The sequence below is a fragment of the Culex pipiens genome, chromosome 1, assembly GCF_016801865.2.
Source record: "Culex pipiens pallens isolate TS chromosome 1, TS_CPP_V2, whole genome shotgun sequence".
Taxonomy (NCBI): domain Eukaryota; kingdom Metazoa; phylum Arthropoda; class Insecta; order Diptera; family Culicidae; genus Culex; species Culex pipiens.
Window position 1 is genome coordinate 9,693,239 of NC_068937.1, and position 21,382 is coordinate 9,714,620.

At 35.9% G+C, this 21,382-nt stretch overlaps 1 protein-coding gene across 4 annotated transcripts in view; it reads left to right on the forward strand.

The window, feature by feature from the left end:
* LOC120413310 (plexin-A2) overlaps positions 1–21,382 on the forward strand; it is an 83,902-nt gene that overhangs the window by 4,607 nt on the left and 57,913 nt on the right. The window contains exon 1 of one of the 4 annotated variants that reach the window (XM_039574074.2): positions 59–491. The exons of the other annotated variants lie outside the window; for them this stretch is intronic. The gene's annotated coding sequence lies outside the window, so the exon portion shown is untranslated. Of the gene's footprint in view, positions 1–58; positions 492–21,382 lie in introns of those variants that run through there. 4 annotated transcript variants of the gene reach the window in all.

Sequence of the window (21,382 nt, forward strand, 5' to 3'; positions counted from 1 at the left end):
TGTGTATAAAAAACGACAGAGTAAAAGTTAGTGGTTGCATGCAGTGTTCCGTGGCCAGACCAGAGACCAGAACCCGTAAGGTTCTGACCCCCCACCCGGGGAAGACGACGCACGCAGTGCGCGATAGTGACAGAAACCAGAAGCAATCGAACGACAAAGGGAAGAAGAAAAAAAGTGCACACAGCATGCTTAGAGATATGTGTGTGATTGAACATGTTGGTGTAGCGATTGATTTGGAAGTCAGCGCCAGAGGCGCCCCTCGCGGCCTGTTGGGGAAGCTTTCGCGTTAATGTAAAAGTAATCAGTGAAAATAAGCCCCCCGAAAACAAAGCAAAAGCAAAAAGAGTAAGAAGAATTGATTGATCCATTCGGATAATGCGAGGAGGCTGCGAATCGTGGAGTTGTAGTGCCGGAAACATTGAGGCTGTTGCTGTTGCTGAAGTTGTTGTGGTTGTTGTTGGCTGCAATTCGCGTACACTAGACTCGATAAGGTAATTGGCTCGCGCGAGGCTTTCGGTGCACAAATACCAGTGAACATCTGGAGCTGGACCGAGCCAAGCTGTGAGCCGCCCATGAATAAATGTTACTTCTTCGTCGAGAGAGATCGAGAAGGCTGCGCGATCTTCGGTTGGGTTTCATCCGTTTTTGCAGATGGAATTCTGTTTTTTTTTTCGCGCAGATCGAATTCGATTCAGTTTGGATCTTGAGAAGGGGCAATGGATCGAGCGAACATTCTTTTCTAATCATCTTTGCGATGGGATGGATTTGTAATGGTTCCGGGGAACGTTCGAGTTCGTTTCGGGTACTTGAGAATGGGGATTAATTCTTGGGGGATCGTAAATCAACGTGCTTTTTGATGTGGTGTTGATAATTGAATCGTTAATTCGGTAAATGGATTATAATTTATAATTCTTTGCAATTTGTTTTTTTTTTAACTTTTCATTGCTCGACTTTACAGTATTATAGTAAAATGTGAAAAAGAGACCGTGTCATAGAAGCTATGTTGTAGTCATAGCCGGAATAGCTAAGACTTACCTGGAGACCAGCTGGCTGGAAGTGATTGTACAATACGTTACTTGAAACTAAATTATGTTTTGAGAAACGCACTCATGAGCAATTTAGGTTGAAGTTCACGTCCGTGTTAGGGAAGCTTATGTTTAGCCTGAAAAGTTTCGTAATTTAAAGATACAGTCCAGACTCGATTATCCGAAGCCTCGATTATCCAAAGATTCGATTATCCGAAGGTTTTGTATAGGACTTCGGATAATCAAACCACGAGCAAAAAAAAAGTTTTTCGATTTTTTTCATGTTCTTACTTTAAACATCAAATTCGATTCCTTTTAAATTAAAAAGTGTACTTTTTCAATTGTTATTTTGGCCGCCATCTTGGATTTTAAAATTCTTAATCATTTTAGCGTAGTTTAGGGGGTCATACTTAAGCTCGACCATAAAAAATAAGGCAACAAAAATATTTTTTTTTTGTGATTCGATTATCCGAAGATTCCATTATCCAAAGGGAAATTTTTCCGAGTCTAGACTGTATTGGATAACTGCTGATAAACATAAACTTCGAATCGAATTGCAACCAATCGCGGTACCTTCAGTAGAACGATATCAAATGTCAAACACAGTAAATAAAAGGAAGGATGAATATCACCTTTTTATGATGTATTTTTACATCAGCTTAGACTGAAACAGTGGCTTTACATCAGTAAAGTGGTAAATTCACACACACTGTATTTCACTGTGAATGCAAAAAAAAAAATATTTGGTTTTTTTATATATTGCTTGCTAAGTGATCCTTTCTAATCACCAATGCAGTTTTTCATTATTTAAACAACTTGTTATAGAAATTCACTGACAACTGTTCATTGCTATCTTTCGAACTACTTAGAAACAGCAGAAACTATTTTTGACAGCTGTGATTTATAGCTTTTTTTGTGATGAAAAGATATTGAAAATCTGACAACCCCTTCACACAGTCCATACTCGATTATCTGATGCCAATATTTTTTTTCCAAAAACGTTGAAAAATTGAAAAAATAAATAAATTATAGGCCATACATTCCAAACATTCGAACGAAAAAAGTAGTTTTGAAATAATTTTTACACCAGTCAAGTTATTCAACAATCATTTGTTTTCAAAATATCAAAGCATTGGCGATTTCTTTTCGGCACCGTACATTGGATTTCCACAAAAATTAAAATATTCTGAATATCGCGCACATTTCAAGTTGTGTTTTAGTTGATAAGTCTACCATTTCCATTAAAATTTTAATGTTTCGGGAAAAATGTGTTTATAGAGTTTATAGAGCATTAAAAAAATAAAATTTTGTAGTCCGGTTCAATTGTGGTTAAAAATAAAACATTAAAGTTTTATAAGAATATTATTCTAAATATTCTTAATTAATAATCCAGGAAAACTATGTTTGAAATTGTGTAATAAAATCGAGCCAATATGCTTCGGATTATTTTCTCTTGAGTATCTCGTTGTGTTTTGATCTGTAACGAACCTGTTTTTGTGAAAAAAAAAAATCGAATTTAGCAAAAAAAAAGTATCTTTTCATACAAACTAACACTTCTAAGTTGTTAAAAACATGGACACAAAATTTGAGTAGATTTTTTATTTAAAAATTGTTTCAAAAAACTGATTGATCTTATTTTACATGCGTTCAGAAAATGAAAAATTTGTTCATCAAATCGCAGAACTGCCAAATTAGTTATGACCATCTTTTATTATAACTGAAAAAATGCATTTTCCTAGGCATTCTTAGTAATAATAAAAACATCTTTAAATTACTATTCAATGCAATTCCGATTTCATTCCAAAAAAAAATTAGCTAATCTAATTTAATCTAATCTGGAATGCTGGAAAGTCTTAAGATTAGATTACGCCTTAAGCACTTTTCTTGTTAATGTTAATACTTGCAGTACATCCGAGAACACCCGAAAATGTAATACAAAAATTAAAACGGTCAGCCCTACTACGTTTTGTTTACCGCAGAGAGGACTTAAACAAAATATATATTGATAAAAAAATAACCTTTCAAATTGCAAGTTATCGGAAGATCAAAGGAGCTATTTGTTTCCACAAAATTTCCACAAACATTGAACAATATTTTCGGGAATGTTTTAACCATGTGCTTTATAAAATATTCAAAATCAGTTTTTTATAAAAAAAAAATATATATATGACACATTCCGCCGTGACGTTGCAACGCTTTGACTTTTCTTTTTACAGTATTTCAGCGGTAACTCAAAAATTACATTGAATAGGTACATATGTTATTACAGATTCGGAAAGTGCATTAAATTTCCTATAAGAAACAATGTTGAAACATTATTTAAAGCGAATATTCTATTTTTGAGAGGGGGATATGTAGCGTGACGTTGCAACGCGTGACTTTTTCTCAATCCTGACCCAATTCATGTTTCGGCATTAACTCTGCTCTGTTCAACGGCAAATTTGGAGTTCTTCTTCCATTTTTAGTGTAAAATTGGCCAACAAATCGAATGCACTCATTAGTTTTTCGAAAAAATTAAACCTCGATTTTTGAAGACCACTTAGGGGAGAGTGGGGAGACTTGATCCCCTTTTTTTGTATCTCACATAACTCTGTTAATTTCTCACAAAACTATAAACTTTTTGCATGATTTGAAAGCTTAAACATTCATCTATGTTTGGCTTATAAGGGTATTTCATCAGATGAACTATTCGAATCATGCCAAGCGTTTTAAAACAATATTTTAAACCGGCATTTTAAAAATGTTAGGGGTAACTTGATCCCCATTTCAACATTTTGCAAAAATCTTAAGCAAAATGTTTCTTATTCATCCAAACTTTTAATTTTCTATAAGTTACAGCAATTTCACATAAAACCTGTACGTTTGTGTTCAAAATATAAAAGTTTAGAATGTAAAATATTTAAAAACTTAAAATTTTCTTTTTTAGGCCAAAATTGAGCATGTTTACAAAAGCTGGTAATTTTTGTTTACAAAACTTTTGAAAAATGGTTCAAACTGCAGTTAGTTATGTACAACTATACTAAAGGAAACTATGTATGAAAACCCAGCCCAATTAATTAATCTTGAGGCTGATTCCAGTGACTGTAAAAATGCAGGGATCAAGTCTCCCTAAATGCACTTTTTTAAACAATTGATTGTAAAAATAGTATGACGATAAATTTAACATCAAATGCGTAAGGGTTTTGGAGTTGATAAGTTTATCAAACAATTCATGTAAAAAAATATTTTTTTGAATATTTTTTGAGTGTTTTCTATAGATATCAAAACAAAGATAAAAAGATCTCTTGGACGTTTTTTGCATCTCGTTTTAGAAAAATGTGTGTAACTCAATCTAAACATTTTATAATTTTTTGCTTTGTTTTCTACAATGAGTTTTAGTTAATTTCGCACAACTTTCTAGAACAAAGCTAATTGTTTTACCCACATGCTGACGAGATAAAGGCTTGGGATCAAGTGTCCCCGGGGATCAAGTCTCCCCACTCTCCCCTACATTTCGTGACGTTGCAACGCTCTGTTTTTGAAAACAGGGTTTTTCGTTGCGTTGCAACGTCACGAAATTATAGTTTCAAAATAAATCATAGTTTTTGTTAGGCTGAACAACTGTAGGTTAAGATTTGATTATAAGACATTAATAGACAGTACAAGGACATGTGAATTGATTGGCCTGCCCATGTTAGACCCCCCCCCCCCCCTCCCCCTATTCTGCTTTCACAGTTTCAGTACGATTTACGAAGTTTTCCAAAGGGTTTTCAAAATATTTTTTTTTGTATTATTCGATTATCACAAAGGAAACCCCCCCCCCCCTGTCCCGTCCTCTATCCATGTAACGGGACGTCCATGCATTTTGTAACGGTGTAATATAAAGGGGGAGGGAGGAGGGTTCGAGGATTTATACAAAAAAAAGGTGCAGGTGGTTATGTTACACATGACCAGTATGACAAAGAACTTTGCAAGATGATTCTTGAAATTTTCGATTAGAATGTCCGGTCCAAATTTCCCCATGATTCCCTTATAATTACACAAGACAACTCTTTTGTGAATAGTTTTAAGACATAATATCAACGTCCTATCGAACTAAGGGGACGGAAATTGCAAATGGAGCTGCAATAGAAATCAAGGTTAAATCAATCGACTTTCCCTCACCACTCGAAAGTTATCAAGATGCGGAAATGTTTTTGCAAGGCTGTTGCAAGCAATTGGCGGCAGCAAAGTAAATTTCAACAGCAAACATTAAAACTGCCCTTTCAAGGGCTCTAATTGAATACGAAATAGTTATTCTACATTTTCAGAAACAGATTTTCGCCGCGGCTCAATAAAAAGGCAATCGCAGTTATCGATTTATTACTTCCTGCCTAAAATAAGCGATTTATTTTAACTGCTTATCTTCAGATAATGGTCAGATGCATGCCCAGTATCAAAAACCATAAAGATTGATACCCATATTGCCCTAACTCTTATGGTTCGGCAAATGTCCCCCACCGGAACATCCCCGGGGCCTCCGGATTGTGACCACTCCTGCCGAAATTTCAAATTTCATGTTCAGTATCAAAAACCATAAAGTTTGATACCCATATTGCCTCAACTCTTATGGTTCGGCAAATGTCCCCCATCGGAACATCCACGGGACCTTCGACCATTCCGGATTGTGGCCACTACTGCCGAAATTTCAAATTTCATGTCCAGTATCAAAAACCATAAAGTTTGATACCCATATTGCCTCAACTCTTATGGTTCGGCAAATGTCCCCCATCGGAATATCCGCGGGGCCTCCGACCATTCCGGATTGTGACCACTACTGCCGAAATTTCAAATTTCATGTCCAGTATCAAAAACCATAAACTTTATCGCAACCACAACCAACTTGACCCAAAGGGAACTGGTTCTCGATATAACGGAGACCCCTTCTTGATGCCGTTAACCGGAGCCTTCCGGGTGAAGATCAGCAGCTTGACCACATCGGTCCCTAACGTTCTTCCTTGATGGCCTGCAGCGACAATCCGTCCCGTTCCTGCGACGGCCCGAGCCATTTCGGCAACCTCACCACGTCGTTGACCGGTGGAAATTTCTGCTGACCCTTCTGATTCTGCAACTGCCACTCGATGTTGACTCCTCGGCTGTCAGAAAATTATGAGCTTGAGTGGAGGTGATTTTAGATACATCAATCTCACGTCTCTCGGAGAGGATGATCGGGAAAGGTTTGTTCAACCAATCAGCGTGAAGGAAAAGGAGGGGAAGTCTGCGAAGAGGGGAAATCGCCACGTAACGATTTCGCTTTTCAAAAATTTGGGTTCCGATCTTTTTATTCATTCTCTTTACACATACTAAACACCACCTAGAGCACCAAACAGTGCGTTGCAAGTGTATTTGTAGCAAGAAAGCGCCATCGACTGTGGATTTGCTCGTGTGTGTGTAGTAAACCACACTAAACTTGTGTTCGCGGAACCACACTAATATCGAAAATCGATTTTCCCCAAGATCGATCGGATGAGCAAACTCGTGAAGGGTAGTTGCACGGCAGAAACCAGGCGCACACAAATGAAGCTCCCCAGCCCGTTTGTGTGTATGCGTTGATAATTTGGTGCTCTTTCAAGCCCCAAACTTGCCACTCGATTTCCCTTCCGCACACACAAACACTCACTACCGTACCCAACCAGATTTTTAAAGAATACTCTTTCGTGTGAATTGGCCCTGAAAAGGGCAATTTTAACGTCCTATGACGATGATGACACTCCAAGTTGCCGGCAATTTTCCCTCCCGTGCTTGCTCTGCCTCTCTTTCCAATTTTTCAATTCTCTCCTTCCTCTCGGCGGCTCTGCTGTGCTGCTGCTGCTGCTGCTTCTCGATCCTCCTCGTGCAAAGCTTCGGACTCGTTTGAGCTTCGACCGGCGGCGCGGCGCTCTTTTATAACCTCGCTTGGCTGTGACGGCTCGACGTTTTCGAAGCGTGGCCGAGAGCAAAATTTGCTAAGTGCTAGATACTTGAATCTGATTAATGTGTTCGGGAAAGGTTGCGCTCAACCAATCAGCGACCGGGATTTTCCCGGTCTGAATTTTTATTTTTCATCTTAACTTTTGAGTACTTTAACAAAGTTTTATCAACTTCATGAGGTAGTCAACTTGTACTTTAAGACATCCCCTTTCGTTTGGTGGGTAGAACATACAGATTGCTTGAATGGGGTAGAAGATATAAGCATTTAAAAGACTACACAATTTCGTTACACTTTCGCTTCGCGAAATTTTGGATTGACACCCGTAGACAGTGCCCTTAGGACAAAGTTCTTTGTCAAAAGTGTATCGGAAATGTATTTCCAGGGAGTGGAGGGGGTCTAAAAATATAAATGTTTTGTTACGTTATGCAAGAACGCTCCCTTAATATTTTAATGGTTTTGGGCAACTTACAAAACATGTGGAAGTTTTAGAAGGGAGGTGAGGAGCTTCAAGTTTCAGGAGGGCTTATTTTGAATTTATAAATAAAGTGCCCATATCGTTTGTTAATGGCCCCTAAGGGGTGATCTGAAAACAACGTTACTTATTTTGTTGACTTTTGTGCTTTTTAAATTAAATTTGAGGAAATAATATAACTGTTTAACTGCGCAACATATCATTTTTAATTGTGAACAACAAAACGTTGCATACAACTTATTTAAGTAAGGGTTTGTCCAACAACAGAGTGACAAAAGTTTGTGAAAAAAAAACAATCGAATCACGTGATTTTTATTGTTTAATGCATTTCACTGTAATTTGACTTACATAAGGGTGTGGGATAAAAAAAAATCATTGCGTTGTATTAGAATGAACCCTCACGTAAATCAGTTTATCATAAAGGGGCCATCCAGTAACCACGTGATTACTTTTTTGAAAATTTTAGATTTTTCCCCCTTGTGAACATCGGTCTATTTTGATTTGTTCAACAAGTTTCATAAAATACTTTTTTTTCGAGTTGCATCAAACTTAAATGACGGAATTTGTGAATGACCCATATACAATTCTTCTGTAAATATGGTCGAAAACATTATATAACAAATATATAATATTTAGTACCCTTTTATCTTCAACAACCAACTACGCATACACCTTTTTTGTCATGTGACCAATATGATTTAAAATTTCGTGACGTTGCAACGCAAACTTAAACCTGTTGTAACTTTGGATCTAGACAACCAATTAAGTCGCTCTAGATTGCATTTGAAGTCTCTTTCCAAGTACAAAGAGCATCCGAAATATCAAAATGTTTGAATGTTTAGTTTTTTGTTGACATAAACAAATGTCCCTTTTTCGTGACGTTGCAACGCAATAAAATGGTAAACTTACACTAGTTTGAAAAAATACTTAACTTAAGATAAACTGCAAACCCATGACATTTCCGTTTAGTACAACTAAAAACCTACAAAATGCAATCAAAAGAATATTTTTCGGATTTTATTCCGCTGAAAACCAGGAGTTTTTAGAAAAATGTTTTAAAACGATGATTTTATCACGAATTGATGCATAACCTAACCAACTTGTACAAAATGATATTCAAATGATCAATTAATGAAAACCATGATTTTTGAAGCTTGAAGTAGTCTAGAATCGAGGAAAAATATCCAAATAGCTCACACACGCTTTTCAAAATTTCATCCTAAGGTGTACATTGCCGGAGAATGTGTCATATATATATATTTCTATGGCAAAACTGTCTTTGTCAAACATTTTTTCACCAAAAGCAGTATTTTAGGTTTGTTTATCTTCTTCTCTTTGGTCTGTCAGGGGGATTGGCAGCTTCACCCCCATATTAGTCTGACAGTTTTGGTCTGACAGCTTTATGCTAGTTTTGGTCTGGGCCAAGCAAGGGATAAGACACAGCCAAATTTTATGTAGATTAGATAAGGTAAGGCGGATTTTCCAGCAGGTGGAAATATCTGAAAAAGTTCAAGTTTGCTATTGTCAGGAGGTCAGAATTTGTTATTTAACACCCAAATTAGCAGTTATAATAACACAAGAGTGATAACAGTGACCAAAGTAATGTCCTTGGCGAAATTGACCAAAATTTTCCCACAGTTATGGTCATATTTCCGTAGTAACAGTTCAATAATTGGGCTTTCTAGGCCCAGTGAAAAAAATTATAATTTAACCCAAAAATTACGAACCTCTCGTCACAATGTCCTGATACAAACATTGTCACTGCCCTACGAAGTATGTTTGCTGACATATCGGGCGGCCAGTCAAAAAACCAGCTAGAATTTGCCTGACAAAAAACTTTTGCTAGAAAGAGATAGGAAACCTGATGCAAACAAACGTCCAGCTGTAGTGTAAACATACTTTGAATGTGTTGGTAAATTTCTGACTAGAAAGCCATATAGGGTGAATCTGCGTTTGTAAACAAGCAGTCTATCCCTTTTGCTCAAGTGACAGTTCACGTCAAGTAAGAGGGGGATAGACTGCTTGTTTACAAACGCAGATTCGCCCTTTTGAACTGTTACTGCGGATTGAGCTAGATACAAAATATAAACAAATAGGGTTATGAATAACTGGTTAAACTTGTAAGAGCCACTTTCAAGCTTCTTCTGCAAAATAAACTCAATCCACTTTAAATGACAAGCTAACATTTCAATTTGTTGCATCACATCGTCTTACCTTCTATTTGTGTTGTTGATGTCCAATGAAAATCTATCGTCCTCCGTAATCCGAGCTTATAGTGCTTCATGGAGACATCCAACACCTCTATCTTATACTGTATCCCCTAAAGTAATTGACACAGTTCGTCAATGTATGGGTGTGCGTGTGAGTTGGAAAACAACAATCCGATCAAGTTTCAAATCATAGAAAATGACAACACTCTGGAAGCAAAACCATCTGTGCACGATCGAGCCGAGATCGACGCTCTCGCGTGAATAAAAACAACGCAAAATAATGAAAGAGGAAAAAAAACTGACTCATCCACTTGAACTTACACGCCACGCAAACAGGAACAAACTCGTTTTCATTGCATTAACCTATGCCCGTTAATTGCCGTTCAAATCGCACTGGAAAAGCACTCCCTCGCGTTTTGATCGTCCAATTTAGAACATTTCTCCGCGGAGCCAAATAGATCTCCCTACCTTAAAGGGGGTCGATTTGACCCCCCGGATTAAAAGAAACGGTATTCCGAAAAAAAAATCCTTTCCCTCCGCGCACATTGTTGCGAACGTGAGTTCACCTAAGAGTGCAGCTCGAAGCGCTGTCAAAAAGTGGGTTTGTTTACATCGTGCACGGTTAAGGTGGGATTACTCAGTTTGTGAGTTTAGTGCACTTTTGCTGCATGGGTTAAACACTTTGAAATTGAAGGAAAGTGAGTGCAATACTTGTCTCAAGTTGCAATAGCTGCAGGAATAGAGACACCTCAATTTTTATGTGCCGTTCAAGTTTGGCGCAATTCGCGCGCGGTTTTACTCTATTCCGGTGCTCGCCAAAGGCTCGTTCGTTCGTTCGTTCGCTGACTGTGTGAAGGTAATCCAGTTTTTTCTTCTTGCGTCTCGCTCTTTGTTGTTTCAACTTTGGACGAACCGGTATCGCCCTCTCGCTCCAACTGGCGGGGTCCAGCGCGCGGAGTTGAAGTTGTTGTTTAGTCGATTTCTGCCTGCGTCCGCCGTCGACGTTCGAGAGTTGATGTGCTTTCTTCTTCCTTTCTCTTTCTTGACTCTGGTCTGATGTGTCTTTCTTATATTTCCCGAAAGAGGCGATTTGCGCGTTTCGGGTCGATTTCGATCTCACGAAAGTCGTGTGGAACTCGGAGGAAAGGAAGAAGGTATTGAAGAGGGAAATAAAAAAAAAGAGTATAAAGGTGGGAACCGATACCGGAGGAGAGGCGAAAATTCCGCTATTTCAACTGGAAAGCTCAATTCGGATCAATTGAAGAAGTGGTGCGTGCTTTTTCGGAAGGGGTTAGCGTTTTTTTTTTGGTTGGAAAAATGTGAAAAGTCGGCCTTGGAGTTGTTGACAACCTCAACCCATCTCCACGATATCGCCAGATGTCCTCATTTCCTGCTACAAATTACTCCATTATCACTTAAACATACGCTTCAAACCTAATAATTACAACATTTGTAACCCCACACATGCGTCCCCCCCCCTCTAATCGATCTGTCAACTGCACCAATCAAAATAATTAGGCCAATGCAGCTTAACTCCCATCGGGAACTCACACACAATTTGCCCATCAATCACCGCAGCAGCGCACAGCGACTATTCCAACTGTCACAAACTACCCCGCTCCAAGTGTCAATAAATCGAATTTGATTATCGATAAACCTCCCCTGGCAGGCAGGACTGCAGAGCAGCCGCATGTGTTCAATTGATACCGGAGCCCCCGAGCGACTGTCACTTGCTCGCGCTGTTTCCGAACAGTCGATATAGTCGAAGCAGGCTGTGAACAGCGGCGACGTTGTCAATGTTTACAACTTCCGGAACTGACAACTGATACGCGGGTTATGATAACAATTGCTTGTTCAACCAGCTCGGAATGATGACCCCCGTGTTGGCAAATAAAGCAAGCTTAAAACGCCGTGAAGGGTTGAATTACACTCAAACCCCGATGGTTTGACACCAACTGTTGTCAAACGAACGGGGTCACTTTTTAGTTTGACACCCCTTTTACACGGAGTTCACACACACTACCAAACGTTTGTTTAGATAGTGTGCGTGAGCGCCGTGTAAAAAGTGACAGTTCGTCACTTTTTAGTTTGACATTGACCAACTAACGGGGTACAAACTAAAAAAGTGTCAAACGAAAAAGTGACCAACCACCGGGGGTTGAGTGTACAGGAATTGTGGCGATTTCTGCAATTTGAAACTCCTCTGTGTGTAAACACGGGTTTTTGAAGGTAAATATTGACAGATTTGACAGGGTGACGGATTGACAAATGTTTGCTTACCTGAAAAGGGTTTTTGTTTACTTACCAAGAAAGAAAAGAGTTGGATTCACGTATCTTGCATGAGACAGTACAAATTTCGCAAATTGACCAACAGGTATCTTGATCTTGAAGTCCGTAATTAGGAAGCTCAAAAGTCACACGCCCTTGTGAAGAGTTACCAAAGAAAAACATAAACAATCGAAACGTTTGTTTTACCAACATGGAATAGCCGTGTTGGCAAACAAGGCAAGTTAAACGCGGTGCTTGTGTGTGTGTGCAGAAGGGTTAAATTGCTGGAATTGTAGCGATTTCTGCGATCTAAATTCCTTGTTTAAACACGGGGTTTAAAGTAAATATTGACAGATTTGACAGAGTGTGACAAATGTTAACTCACCTAATTTTTGGGATTTTTTTCCTTCATTTTGAGCAAGTTGGTATCAATACAAAAATATAATATTTTAGGATTTTGTTATTACAGTCGACTCTCTGGCTGTCGATCTTCTCGATATCAATAATTCTCCATCTATAGATGAATTCTTCAGTCCCTTCAATCTGCATACTTCAATCATCTTCATTCCTCGATATTTTCCCTTGCTTGAAGGATCTCTTCCTCGACGGTCCCTTGGATTCTGTTTGCTTTAAAAATCTCTTCCGGTTGTTAATAATTTCACATTCTCATGGCATGCATAGACATTTTTCTTGGCGAAACGAAGCTTTGAAGGGTGTTTGACATTAGTTTGTTTTTGTTTGATGGACGTTGCCATGATTCTCTCCCGTAGCTGGATATCAAGAAAAAAAAAAGAATTCAATCGAGTCTTCATTTTGCATCGTTCTGTAAACTGATGATTCTCTTCCTCGACGGTCCCTTGAATATTGACAACCAGAGAGTAGACTGTAATAGGTTAAATTTTAAGTTTGCGTACGTCCATGGTAAGTCCACGCATCCTTCCTCCCCTGTAGATTCTGTGAAATGTGATCCGTTCACAGAATCCTCTCTGCGGTAAACGTAACGCAGCAGGGCTGGCCGACAAAATATTTAAACAATGCAGTTTGTTAAATTCACTTAACAATGTCGATTAGTTTTAAAATTAAATTTGGGAATTTTCACCTTTAAAAAAGTTCTATTTTATGGCGGAACAAACATATTTTGTAGTGTAGTGTGGTGGAATTCTGTTGAAAGGAATGTAATTTTATAAAATAATAATTATTTTTATAGCGCAAAATTTAAGATATTATCTTAAACTGCAGAAGATTAAATTTTGTAAACATATTTAAATGAAAAACTTTACCAATTAAAAAATACAGAAAATACTAACAGAAGTTTGTTTTGAGAAAATTAATGCTGCTCAATAAACATGCAATGCAAGCTATTGATAACATTATTGAACAATTACACAATTACAGTCTAGACTCGATTATCCGAAGTTTCGATTTTTAATTTTCTTAGTTTTACCATGAAATTTGCGTTTTGCTATCTCATTTTAGTAAAATTGGAGTATTTTTTTGCCTTCTAGCATACCAAACACATTTTATCAGTATTTCAACTCCGCCATCTTCGATTTTAAAGTTTTGAATCACTTCAGAGCATGTTTGGGGGTTTCAAGCTCAACAATAAAAACAAGAAACTTTTTTTCTTGATTCGATTATGAATATAGGCCTTCGGATAATCTAGTCTGGACTGTATTATGTAACCAAGTTACTGTTTATGTTTTAAAACAAAATATACTTTGAGAATTATACTAATAATAAGAAAAAAAAAGGAAATCGAATCACTTCTACTAATCATAAGAATGCAAATACACACAGTTTTTTTTCTTTTAAAACATTTTATGAAGTTTTTAGTAATCTTGAAACTTGAACTTGTTGCTGAAAATGCTTAAAAATTGTATTTTTTATTTAAGTAAATGTGAGCAGTTTTTTTTGTTTATTCTTTTTGGTATAGTTTTTCATTCGAATATTCACATAAATTACAAACTTTTGATGTAAAAAAATGATTTTTTTTTGGCTTTTCTGTATCAACCAGAATGAAATCATTGTGTGAAAAAATACAGCTCTTGAAAAAAATCGTGCTAGTTTTTATCATTAAATATTACTTTTTGAAGTAAAAAATATCAGAAATTCGTTCGCAGTCAATAATTTCAATAATTTTTATTGATCGATTCTATCAATAAATCAAAGAACTGTTGTTTGAAAAATGCAAAAACTAGCAATACATATTTTCAAAAATCCTTTTTATTTTTATCTTATTGTTTAAGTTTTAACGTTTTCAAAAACTCTTTATTTTTGAAATGTAATTTTTAAAAGAGATGTTTATATTTGAAACAATACAGAAAATAATTAAAAATCAAAACAATTAATTACAAACTATTGTCAAAGTGCTAAAACTCGAGGATTTTTTTATTTTTAGTTATGTTTTTAATATCTGCTCATGATTGACACAATTTGGAAATGAATGAAATGTAGTAAACAAATAATTTAAAAAGGATGAGAATTGCTTTTTTTTTTTCAAAAAACAAAGGAGCAATTCCAGCTCAAATCAGGATTTATTCTGGTACTTGTGTACCCGACCCTCTCCGATTTCAATGAAACTTTGTAGACATGTTATCCTAGGCCTATATAAGCCATTTTTGTTTTATGAATCCAATAGTACTCGAGAATAACATTTGAGAAGGGCGTAAAGTATTTAAATATTTAAGTATTTTGCAATTTAAAAATTACTGTATCTCAAAGCCGTTGCATCGTATCAAAAAGTGGTCAATGACAATGACACGCCAGTTTTATGTCATTTTTCAATTTTTAAGTTTAAAAGTTAAATTTGAAGGTGATGTCACGATTTTTTTTCGCTCAAAATTTTTGAGGAAATACCCTAAGATGTTACCAATAGACTGACGAAAAATGCAGGATGGTATGTCTCTCCTAAAAAAATACAAAAATCATTTACTAAAACTGTTTTTTTGAAAAGTGGTCTAAACGTCAAAATTTTTAAAAACCAGTAGTGAGGATCGATTCTCCAGACAATTTTACATAAAAGTCTCCATATTGACCATTGTCCTATGTCCAATCCTTGGGAAGATACAGCGGTTTTAAAAATAAAAATGTTGAAAAAACGGGATTTTTGGTGGTTTTTGGCATTTTCTATATGACAGACTTGGTTTTTCAGTCTCGTAAATATTTTTACCAGAAAGCTCGTCCAATTATCCATAAGTGTGCCTTTGACAGCTTTTTGATTTATTTCGTTTTTATATTTACGTAATCAAATTTACTATTCTGGTTTCTACCACACTGAAAAAAATCTTCTATTTTCAGTTATAAGCAATGTAATTAAGCTTATATCTGTAAGCCCTTACATCCAATTGAAATGCTGTCAAAGGCAAACTTATGGGAAATTGGACGAGCTTTCCGTTAAAAATATTTACGAGACCGAAAAACCAAGTCTGTCATATAGAAATTGTCAAAAACCACCAAAAATCCCGTTTTTTCAACATTTTTATTTTTAAAGCCGCTGTAACTTCCCAAGGATAGGACAATGGTCAATATGGAGACTTTTATGTAAAATTGTCTGGAGAATCGATCCTCACTACTGGTTTTTAAAAATGTTGACGTTTAGACCACTTTTCAAAAAACGGTTTTAGTAAATGATTTTTGTATTTTTTTTAGAAGAGACATACCATCCTGCATTTTTCGTGGGTCTTTTTGTTACATCTTAGGCTATTCCTTCAAAAAATTTGAACGAAAAATAATTCGTGACATCACCTTTAAATTTAAGTTTAAGACTTAAAAATCAAAAAATCTCATTGATGTGGCGTGTATTTTGGTTTCAGTGTATTTTTTTCAGAAAGCCCGTCCAATTTCCTACAAGTTTGCCTTTGACCACTTTTTGATATGACGCAACGGTTTCGAGATACAGTAATTTTTAAATTACAAAATACAAAAATATTTAAATACCTTACGCCCTCCTCAAATGTTATTTTCGAGTACTATTGGCTCCATACACACAAAAATGGCTCATATAGGACTAGGATAACATGTCTACAAAGTTTCATTGAAATCGAAGAGGGTCGGGTACAAAAGTACCAGAAAAATTCCTGATTTGAGCTGGAATTGCTCAATAGCGATTGATTTTATGAACCCTACTGAAATGACATTGTTGAAAAAAATTAACAAATTTTACTCTGTCTGGGTATGAAACAAGTGTAAAAATATTGTTTTTACGTCATGTTTTACGTCATAACAAATTAAGTATTTTTTTTAAAGTGTTTAGATTTAACCAAAATAAAAAATCTATAGATCAATTCAACAGAAATTCAAAAATTGTAAAAATCGATCCAAATCGCTCGGGAATGATGCTCGAGAGATTTGGCTGTGATTTAAAAAAACAAAAAAAAAAAACATTGAATCACTTATGAACGATGGTTGAAATTCAAAATTTAACAAATATTGCATAAAATCGCTCAAGAACGATGCACGACCAGTTTGGCTGGAAATTATAAAATAAATATCGAAACGATGCCCAAAAAAATATATAACAGCAACAATTGTGACAGAGGATAGATTTTTTACTTACCCGCTCTTCCAATCAACTAGTTAGACTTATTGGATCAGTTAATTCAATAAAAAATCGTCTGGATATACGGTTTCTTGATTTTGAAGACCGTAATTGGAATGCTTCCCAAAATCAACACTTCAAAAAACAAAAAAAAAAGATAAAAATCACTTAGTAGAAAAGAAGATGATTACATGAAAAAGTTACCGCTGTTCATATAGGCTTGTTGCTAGTTTGATAGATTAACTTACACAGAAAAAAATAATGTAAATTTGGAAGCTTTAATTTTGGAAGGTTGAATATTACCTCTTTTATGATGCAATTTTACCTCAATTTAGACTGAAAAAGTGACATTACAACATAAAAGTGGTACCCCTTCCCAGATGTAATATTACCATGATTTTTTTTCTGTGTATAGAAAGATTCACAGTTACGTACTTACCAGCTGCTTACAACTCCAGATACTGCATCACACTACTTGGTACTTACCCCAACTGATCCCACAAAACTTCATCTTAAATTTCGTTGATATTAGAGTGAGTACCTTGATGTCGACGCCCGTAATTGGGAAGCTATCCACTGAAACGACGATATTTCAAGCCACGCTATTTTTAACCTTAAAATGCCTTTTGTGTTGATGTTTGAAGTTTTGACAACGGGTTTCCCAACTCCGGATGTCAATATTGGATACCACTACTTAAAGTTAAACAATTATCAGGCTTGCCTATGGAATGAACTTGACGACGGTAGACAAGAAGGACAGACTGACTGAGAAGCTCTCTGGTGTGACAGTTGCGTACTTACCAGCTGCTGAAGACTCCGAAAACTTCATCAAACTACTCGGTACTTACCCTTTTTGTTCACACTTCACCTTTAATTTCACTAAAAATCGCTTGAAACCTTGTTTCTGAAGTTCGTAGTTGAGAAGCATCCAAGAATCAACACTTCAAGAAAACAAAAAAAAACAATTAGTTTTAGTTGACACTGTCGTTTTCCAAGAAACCTGTTTTTTTTCCTCCAAAAAACTCCAATGATTAAACGTCTGTTCGACACGCAATCCGCAAAACCTTCTTCGCCGGAAGTTGGCAGATCTTTGCGTGTGTCGTCGTCCGTCCCACATGTGCGCCCCCAAGCGTCGATCCGGCCAAAAGACACCCGTTTACGGTTCTTTCCCCCGGCCTCGACTGCTCCTCAGAGAGAGGGTGCATGTGTTTTTGTTTTGTGTCGTTTTGCTCTGGGAGCTGAAACTAATTACGTTAGTTGGTTCCACTTTCCTCTTCCCTTCACCACGCGCGCTCGCCCACCAAACCCATCCATCCAAATTTGACTCATTCATATTAATGGAGGTTCTGTTTGTTTCATTAATTAGTTACTTTTACTTTTATTTTTCTTCGCCGTCATCGTTCTCGTCCCCTCCGACTTAACCTCTACGCTCGGTAGTACGTACCTGGAATTCTGCCTGCAAAACGTGCAAGTTGTGTCTTTCTACCTCGCTCTGTCTTTTGTTTTCAACTTCTGGGGGACGACTCCGTCGTCGTCGTCGTCGGTTATATTTATTACCAACAAACGACAACAAATAAACACCCTTCCGCCACCAACCTAGTCTCTCTCGGTCTTGGTCGTGTCATTTAACGTTTTGCGATTGTTTGGAAATTTTCGCCCTCTCTCTCTAGTTCTGTCTGTCTGTCAGTCATTCTCACTGTCTCTGCGGGTACTTTCGTCAATGTGAGCTTGCGGTTGTTAAATTCCAATTAGAATTTCGCCGACCTTCGGTCGGAAAATCACCGCTGGTGACCTTCATTTGGCGGTTTGTTAATTTATGCTGGATGAAATGGTTGCCGCGCTGCAGTGGGTTTAATGAAAATTGACGTAGCGGACTTAAAAAAAAAAAGTGAGATTTTTTCCCACTGCTGAGAATGTAACTTGACGTTGTTGCACTGAACAGTCGGGAAAAATTTGACAGGTTGAAGAAAAATAGACAGCTTGACACTAGTTTGACAGATTAACTAATTGACAGATTGACAGTTGCGTACTTACCAGCTGCTGACGACTCCAAAAACCGCATCACACTGATCGGTACTTACCCCTTTTGTTCACATTTCACATCAAATTTCACTGACATTCGCATAGGTACCTTGAAGTCGACGTCCGTAGTTGGAAAGCTCTCCACTGAATCAATGTTATTTCAAGGCAAGCTATTTTCTTGAACTCATTTTTCAGTTTTTTTTCATTACGTGACATATATTAGCTTGACTTTCATTTTTTGACTAGGAATTTTCCAACTCCGGACATCAACATCGAGGTACCTCTACTTACAATTTTAACAGACAGACTAGCTTATTGACAGATTGACAGTTGCGTACTTACCAGCTGCTTATGAATCCAAAAAACTGCATCACACTGATCGGTACTTACCCCTTTTGTTCACACTTCACGGTCGAATTTCACTGAAATCCGCTTGGGTACCTTGAAGTCGACGTCCGTGATTGGGAAGCTCTCCACTGAAAAAAAAATCAAATTACAAGCCAATATAATTTCTTGAGCTAATGATTCAGTGAAAAGCCTAATGTAACATAGTTAAGCTTTTTTTAATAGTTGTTATGTTTTGACAAGGTGCTTCCCAACTCCGGACGTCAACATCGAGGTACTTCTACTTTAAAATTTACAAACTGCAAGGGTAGAACAAAAAGGACAAATTACATGAAGATTTGACATCCTTTCAGAAGTCGGGAATTCGTCAAAATTCGCAAAAAGTCGGTAATTTATGATTTTTATGTCAAAAAGTCGCGAAAAGTCTGGAACTCCAAACAAACTTGTTTAAAAATTAATTTTGACACTTGAATAATTTTGTTATATTTTGTACAATTTTCAAATTAAATTCACTCAATTCTGCTTTAGTAAATAACTTTAAATTAAAGGTTCTTCTCACTATTTCAATATATTTGAGCATGGAAAAGCTGTTTATGACATTCAAAATCTTAATAAATAGTGGGTGCAGTTGACACAGATTTTTTTTTATGAATCAAATGATCTCTTTTATTTTTTGTTTATCAACAAGAGTTACCTCTTGAAAAAACTAAAATAAAAATAGAGCCTAATTGTTCAGCTTAGAGTTATGATTCTATTTCATTTTGTCACAAAGACTGAATATTTGAAAACAGATTCCAACTTGAGTTTGGCAATGTTTTTTTTAGTAAATATTTTTTATTGTTCAACTATATTCATTAGTAATTTCAAATATACTTATTTCCAAATGTTGCCCTTGAACTTTGTGGGTGTTGTATGGATGAGTGATGATAAATTACCTTTTATAGATAAAGCTTGATTTTCAGTTCTCGGAAAACTTAGAAATCGAATAACATCCAAAATTAAAAAAAAAAAACGTTTTGGAAACATGAAGAAAACATTGAAATTGCAAAAAAGTCTGAATTATTGCAAATTGTTTAAAACATTTGTCTCTTCAAACATTTTGCTTAAAATAAGTGGGAAAAATAGGAATGAAATTTTAAATTAAGTTATCTTTAACTTTTTGCCATTTTCAATTGAAACAAAGTATCAAAAACTATACGTTTGCCAATTTAAAAAAATAACATAAAGGTTATAAGTATTGTTGAACTTTCGATTTTTTTTTTCGAGGACTTTTTGTTTTTGTTTCTATTCTGATTCATATATAAAAATATTCAAATTTTGAAGTGTTTTTTATTAATTTGTTGTTCAGTTTTTGGGTTTATAACAGTTGCCAAAAGTAAGATTTTTTAAAATTAATTTAATTTTTTTTGGTGGTTGATATCTGGATTTTTTTTTTTATAGTCCTATAAACCAAATTTACAGTATTTGCTTTTTGGGTGTTTTTAGGACCGCCTTGAGTCAGGGGTATTAAAAAATTAACTTTCCTTGTACAGAGTTTTATTAAAATAATTCTTTAGGTATTATTTGAGCTTTCTGGTAAAGTCTGGAAAAAGTCGGTAATCTGAGAATGGGATTTGGGCACCATGAAAAAATATTTTCAATTTATTTCAAATCAAAACTAACATTTCAAAAGGGTCAAATATTCAATATTACGCCCTTTTAAAATGTTAGTCTTGAATTAAAAATAATGAAAATATTTTTTCGAAAAGATCAGGAAATTTGACGAAGATTTCGTATTTTAACCATTAATTGCTGAGATATCGACATAAGAAAATGGTGGGTTGTTTGGGCGAGACTTAGAAAAAATTTTTTTTTCTGTTTTTAAATCTTTGCATGGCAATATTTCAGCAAATAAGGGTCGTATCAACAAAGTTCAAAACGCAAACTATAGAGAAGTTTCTCAGCTTTTCAAAAATATTTTTTCAGTTGTGGTCAAACATGTGCACTAATTTAAAAAAAAAATGAAAAACTGCGACTATTTTCTTAAAAGTTCCCTAAAAATGGCTTTAACTTGAAAACGGTACACTTTATCAAAATTTCCCTAGAGTACTTTTTGATTGCAAATTTAATTTTACATCGAAAAATGAAGTTCAAAAATTTTTGCGACCAATATTTCGATTTTTGAAAAAATAGGTTATGATGCAAAAATTCATAACTCGGTCAAAGATTTTTTGCCCGTTCTCGAAATTTCTGAAAAGTTGGCATTTGATGTCCCCTAAAACATATCAGAAAATTTATAAAAATAGGGAACTTAAAAATCACCAATTTTTTTGTACCGTGTATCATTTTTTTCAGTGTAGTCCGGATTATAAAATACAAAAATTAAAATTGAAGAAAAAACCCGATTTAATCCCACCAGGGGTGAGATAGAGCCTTTCTTAAAAAGACAGATTTCGTAAAAAATTGCTCAGTTACAACTATGACAGACTAGCTTATTGACAGATTGACAGTTGCGTACTTACCAGCTGCTGATGAATCCAAAAACTGCATCACATTTTTCGGTACTTACCCCTTTTGTTTACACTTCACCTCAAA